The following is a 6,391-nucleotide window of genomic DNA, read 5'->3' on the forward strand; positions in this document are numbered from 1 at the left end:
AGAGAAGCTGGCTAAAATAAAAGAGCTAGATGAGCTTGGTTATGGTCATGAAAAGGAGGGGACATAGAATTTGGAAAAGAAAAGAGATAATTTGACATATATATAAAAAGGTTGAGAAGTTCAAAGATAAATATTTATAAACAAGTTTCGAAGACAATACGTTCACAATTATAAAATAATATACATATAGTATTAAAATAACAAACAGTTCAATAGGGGCGCAACTGCCCCATTTATTTCCTTGTGTGGTTCTGTTTTATTATATGTCAAGCACTTATATCTAATGTGATAGAATCAATAGAATCACCCAATTGAATTGAATGCTCTGTATGGATTCCAATATCTTCAGGCATCTCATTTGAATAAAGAAAAGGCTTGGGAGGCATTTGCATGAGTTCACCATTTCCCTCGAGCATCTTCACAACTTTGGTCATCGAAGGACGATCGCTAGGCTTCATTTGTATGCACCACAATCCCATTATTATCATCCTTTCTGCAACCTTCCTTTCCTCTTCATTGGCATCTCCTATTTCTATGTCCTTTCCTTCAATAATTTGGTCATATACCAATGAAGGGAAGTAAATTTGGCTTGAATGATCAGCAAATGCATTCAAATTCTTCCTGCTTCCCGCCATTTCCAGCAACAGCATCCCAAAACTATAGACATTAGCTTTGTATGAAACACCTCCAATGCTTTTATAGAACAATTCTAAAGCCATATAACCCATTGTTCCTCTTGCTGCAGTCAGAGACACAATGCTATCATCTGTCGAGAACAATTTTGCAAGCCCAAAATCAGAAACTTTTGGAGTGAAATTCTCATCAAGGAGAATGTTGTGAGGCTTGATGTCAAAATATAAGATTTGAATGTCACAACCCCGATGTAGATATTCAATCCCACGTGCCACTCCAACAGAAACCTTGTACATTTTCTCATTGCTCAAGGATAGTGGTTCTCCGTCTCTTAAAAAAACCTACTTCTCAAGAGATCCATTAAGTATGAAATCATACACAAGTGCACGCTTAGACCTCTCGGCACAATATCTAACAAGTTGGACCACATTGACATTGTGAATTCTTCCAATGGTAGCCACTTCATTGATGAATTCCTGCCCATTACCTTTAGGCTTACTCAATAGTTTGATTGCTACAGGGCTGCTGATAAGCGCCGAATATTGTATATTCAAGCGCCCTAAATTGCATTAATTAAGTTCTTTATTTGTGTATTTTATATAGATTATCTCCAATTGTATGTTTTTGCACATTTTCAGGTTAAATTGCAAAAAGGAAGCAAAAATGATGCTTTGTGGAGTTTTGAACATAGGAAGGTGCAATGCTGAATCTGGCAGCAGTGAAATCCGGATTTGCTCACCATTTTTGACCCATCAAACTCGAGAACTGGACTTCCTTCATAACATGAAAGATTTAGAGCTCTGAATCAGCTTTCCAAATCTTCAAGCGGTTTGTCATTCGAAGTTTGGAGCAGAGAGTTATGATCTTCTTATTAGAGGTGCTCAGAACTGCCTGGCAGCAATGAGTTTCTACCTTGCTCTTCAATTTCGATCAACCAGACTTGAGAATTGGATCTCCACCAAAACATAAAGTTTTTAGATATCTAAATCAGCTTTCCAAATCTTCAAACGGTTTGTCATTTAGAGTTTAGAGCACAAAGTTATAGCCATTTTACCAAAGTAGGTCCGGGCGAAGCAAAGCAAGCATGGAGCAATCTGCTCCATTTTTGAGTGCTCGAGGCCCTATTTCGAGCACTCGAGATTCAGGCAGAATGCAGCTCGGGACTCCTCATTTTCAGCCACTTGCTTCATTGGTTTCCTCAATTTGAATCTCCCTCTTTTATGAAGTGGTTGGCAATGTTTTTGGAGGGGAGAGAGAGGACTTTGTTGAAGGATATTAGGCAACCAAATGCCACACATATGCTATCCTTCATTTTTGGAGAAGATTAGAGGAGAGAGAAGAGAGCAAAGAGGGTGGTGTTCTTGAGTGCTACAGTAGGAGCTCGAAAATGGAGATGGATTCTTCTTCTTCTTCTTCTATTTTTGTATCAATGGAGAGCTAAACCTCCATCTAGGGAGGTGATGAAGCCTCCCCTTTTGTTCATGTTCTAGATTAGGTTCTATTTTGGGGATTATAATGTATAAACTTTGGTCTTTTCATAGTTTAAGAGCTTATTACTTCTTGTAATGAATATTCACGTTTAAATGATTGATGTGAGTTATTTAGCTTGTCTTGATAATTCTTACATTTGTCTTATTGCTTTTATTTTCATAGTGACAATGAAGATATTAACTATGAATGGTTTTCATGGCATGTTGATTTTGAAACTTGATATTCCATTGCTTAGGTACCTCCTTTGATGGACTATGCTTGATTCTTACCTTCATGTGCTTCATCATGTGATTGAATGCTTGATGGTCTTTTGCTTAAGTTAATGTATTTGATACTACACCATAGTCTAGGTAGTTCAAATGTGTTGTCTTTTGATAGACCATTCTTGTTTTAATTTCATGAACTTTTTATTGGTTATGAAGCAACTATGTGTTGCTACATAATTCTTGATCATTACTTATATAGTGTTTATCCCCAATTTAGTCTTGATTTAGCATGTATTTAGGGCGTAGGTGGATTCACTTCCCTAGTTTCCCCTTTTATTATCTCTAACTCTCATTTACTAGCATTCTTGTTTTATGCACACTTCAATTACTAGCTTAGTGACAAACCAATCAACAACTCCTTATTACACCTTATCATTCTAAAATGACTCTAGATACTTAGGTTGCCTTAAGACTAGCGCAGTCCCAGTGGTTTGACTTACCCGTCCAATAGCCCTATTTTACAATGATTCGTGCTATTGCGAAGAGGGTTGATTTATAATTGATTTCGACCGCCGATCAGCTGCCACTTCTAAGCTTTCCTTTATACACTGAACCATAACCTCCATCACCCAATTTGTCCTTGAAACCATTGGTCATCGTTTTAATTTGCGAGTAACAGTACCTAATAGGAGTGAGCTTATTTTGACTTTATAAGTAATCCTCAATTTCATCCAACATTGATAAATGCCTTCTTCGCAATTTATAGATTAAGATCGTCAATCCGAATGGAATTCCACGTACAATTCGCATTGCAATGTTTAATCCTGTGGAGGCATATTACAAGATAATCATGACCATAGTAGAAGAGACTGCTTTACATTACAGATATTTTTTAAATCTATAATTTGTCCTATTTCTTGGTATACAGGACATATTTTTCACAATTTTTCTACTTTAAGTGTGTTTATATATATATTTAAGTGTTGAAAGATATGGATTCTTACCAATGACAAGTGCCGCCGAAAAGTACACTGCAATAAAAAATTGAAAAACAAGCAAACATTCACAAAGAAGTGAGGAATATAAACAAAACTGGAAATAATTGTGCCAAATGTACCTTGTAACTAAAAGCCAATTACTCCATCTTAGGGTTTCTTGAGATCTCATGAGTTACTGTAGTTTTGGTCAAGTCACAAACTCACTCACATCTAATTTTGTTACTTGTTTTATTTGCCGCTTAACAGTTTACCAAGGCGTGGTCCACTACAATAGGCACCTGCATTAAATGTGATTTGCTGGGAAAGAATTCTTACCGCAATTAATAATAATGTCACGCACCAAGTACAGAATACCTAAATTGTCCAGAAAAAAAAAAAAAAAAATACATATATGAATAAAATCAGAGATAACATAATTTTACTAAATAAATGAAAAATTTATAAGATGAATCCATACCTAAATTGTCCGGAAGAAAGAACACACACATGCACACATATAAGAATAATCTAGTGATAGCAATATACCTCTAGGTAACTTTCGAAAATATATATATATATATATATCCGGTGATCTTCTTTCTTTTTTTTAGCCACTCCAGTGTTCTCTAAGAAGACAAAACTTCACAAGCTGGAGTACCACCAATTGACATAGAGTGGCAATTGAGCGGGTTTTGGGCTGGTCATGATTGGGCTGATAATGAATAGGTCAATGGTCCATTATCAGCCCATTTATAATGGGTCATAAATGGGTTGGGTTGGGTGTTAAATGGGTAAGTGGAACCCACACCCAACACAATAACCCAAATATTTTTAGACATAAATTGTCCAAAAAAAAAAAAAAAAATTATTCTTACATTAATTTTTTTCTAGAGTAACAATTTTTTTTCTTTTTACTTATTTTGAGAAGTCACTGTACATTTATTTTATATACTAAAACAAAAATTTGAAGGAAGAGTGAAGAGAGAGAGAGTTATCACAGGGAAAAGAAAAGAACCAGCGAGGAGAGAGAACACAAGAAAAAAAGAAAAGAAAAGCAGCAGGAGGAGAGGAAAGAGAGAAAGAAAGAGGGAAGAGATGAGAGAAGAGAGAGAAAGGGATATGAGAGAGAAAAAAAAGAAAAAAATGTGAAAAAAGAAAAGTAAAAGGTAAACGGGAAGGAGAGAGGCAGAAAACGGAGGATAAAGAAAAGATAATTTTGTTTGAGCGAGTTAAGATGAAAATTCACTCTTAATTTATTATTGACCATTCAATTCTATGGGTACCCACTTTTTACCTATTGTTACCCACTCATTTAAATTTGGGTATCCAAATAAGTTAATTTTAATGAACGAATTTGAACGATTTAATAAATTTGGGCTTAAATTGTCAGCCCTAAATTGACAATATACAAATCAAGAGCATATGTACATGTCCTCGTAACAATAATTTTATTTTTTATTGTAAGGACAAACTAACTAATGACATATAGCAATTAGAAAGTATCTGTTTTTACTTTTCAAAGTGGATGGTGAGGGTTCGAGTTTTCAAAGGAATAAAATAGGTGTGTGAATTTTATGCCAATAATAAAAAATTTAAAAGAAAGAAGTAACAAGAGTATTTTTCATCCGTTGCCTTGAAAAAAAAAAAAGAAAAAAAGAAAAAGAGTAGTTTTCAACAAAGTGCAAGAAGTAACACAAGAAGAAAAAGCAATCAACACCTCTAAGTCGCCCCTCGTGCATAATATATATATATGTATATATATATATATATATGAGGGTAGTCTGTCAAAACGTATTATTATACCCTTTCCAGTAAAGAGTGAGGTTCTATGATAGATTTTTTTTTTTTGGGTAATTAAAAATTTTGTTTGCAAAATGAAGCTTCTAGAATGGTTGGTACTGAATATATATAAAGAAGTCACAATAGGTATATAGTCATGGTTTTTATTAAACCTGATAAATAAATTTTAACTAGCATGACAAATATACAAAAACTTAAGTTAAAATATAAAAACAATTAAAAAATTATTCATTTCATCTTGTAGTTCCACTATGAACATGTTTGGTAATTCATTCACTATCAATATAATAAAAAATATTAAAATTTTGGAGTGAAGAAAAAAAGAAAAAAAAAATTCCATGTCTTACCAAACATGTTCAAGGTAGCAATGTAAGTGATCCTGTTGATCAAGGTAGCAAGAACTTGGAGTGCAGTCCCCACATTGATCCATAAACCAGAAAAGCTCAAATCCATAAAAGAGCATGGCACTTCGGAGTTTTGCAAATGAAAGGTTTGGGTGAACCCCCCCGGCAACGATGTCATAAAAATAAGGTCAATAGTGCACAATTCCATCACACTTGATGCATTTAGGTACCCAATATGAGCATAAGAATAATGCCTCCTCCTTGAAGTTGTTGTTTGGCTCACAAAGTGGTCTGAGGTCGCTAGCCAATGAATGGCTGACCTAGAACGCAGGCGTGCCAGAGTCCTGATGGACTCGAATATTTCTTGCCAAACTATTCCTATCGGGTCAGGTTGCCGACCTAAGGTGATTCAGGTGAAAGTTGGAGAGTAGGAATGACCCTCTCCTTAAGGTTACTATTGCCTTTAAGGAAGGACTTTAAACATTCAGGATAGATATCAATTATAAGCAAATCAACTGAACAATAAATATACCTGAATCTGCAAACCTTTCTTCATTGAACTTGACTGATTACAATGATGAATGAATTACAAACTCTTAACTGAAGTGGAAACTAAAGTATTGAATGCTGAAAGATGAACTAAGTAATAAACTGATAGTGCTAAACTGAACTTGCTGAAATAAAAGCTAAGTGCTAAATTGAATTTGATGAAATAAAAGATAAGTGCTAAGTGATATGAATGCTAAAGGTTGAACTTTAGAAATGGTCTTCGACCCCTTCCTTGTGAGGTTTGAGTGGGTATTTATAGAGGCTTCCACCTGGTGTTGTCCCTTTCAACCATTTCTCTAGAAATTGATTGGTTGTAAGCTGAAAGTGACTTTTCCTAACCACCTTGCTGAGCTGGTCAGGTTGACTGACTTGCACATCCCTCTATAAGCAG

General features: G+C 34.9%; 1 pseudogene; it reads right to left on the reverse strand.

Moving 5' to 3' along the window:
• Positions 1-266: 266 nt before the first annotated feature.
• Positions 267-5,560, reverse strand: LOC132296558 (rust resistance kinase Lr10-like; annotated as a pseudogene).
• Between the last annotated feature and the right edge of the window lie 831 nt (positions 5,561-6,391).

Source organism: Cornus florida, unplaced genomic scaffold (assembly GCF_030987335.1).
Source record: "Cornus florida cultivar Cherokee Brave unplaced genomic scaffold, ASM3098733v1 CherokeeBrave_3.0.0_Hap2_Chr02, whole genome shotgun sequence".
NCBI classification, from domain to species: domain Eukaryota; kingdom Viridiplantae; phylum Streptophyta; class Magnoliopsida; order Cornales; family Cornaceae; genus Cornus; species Cornus florida.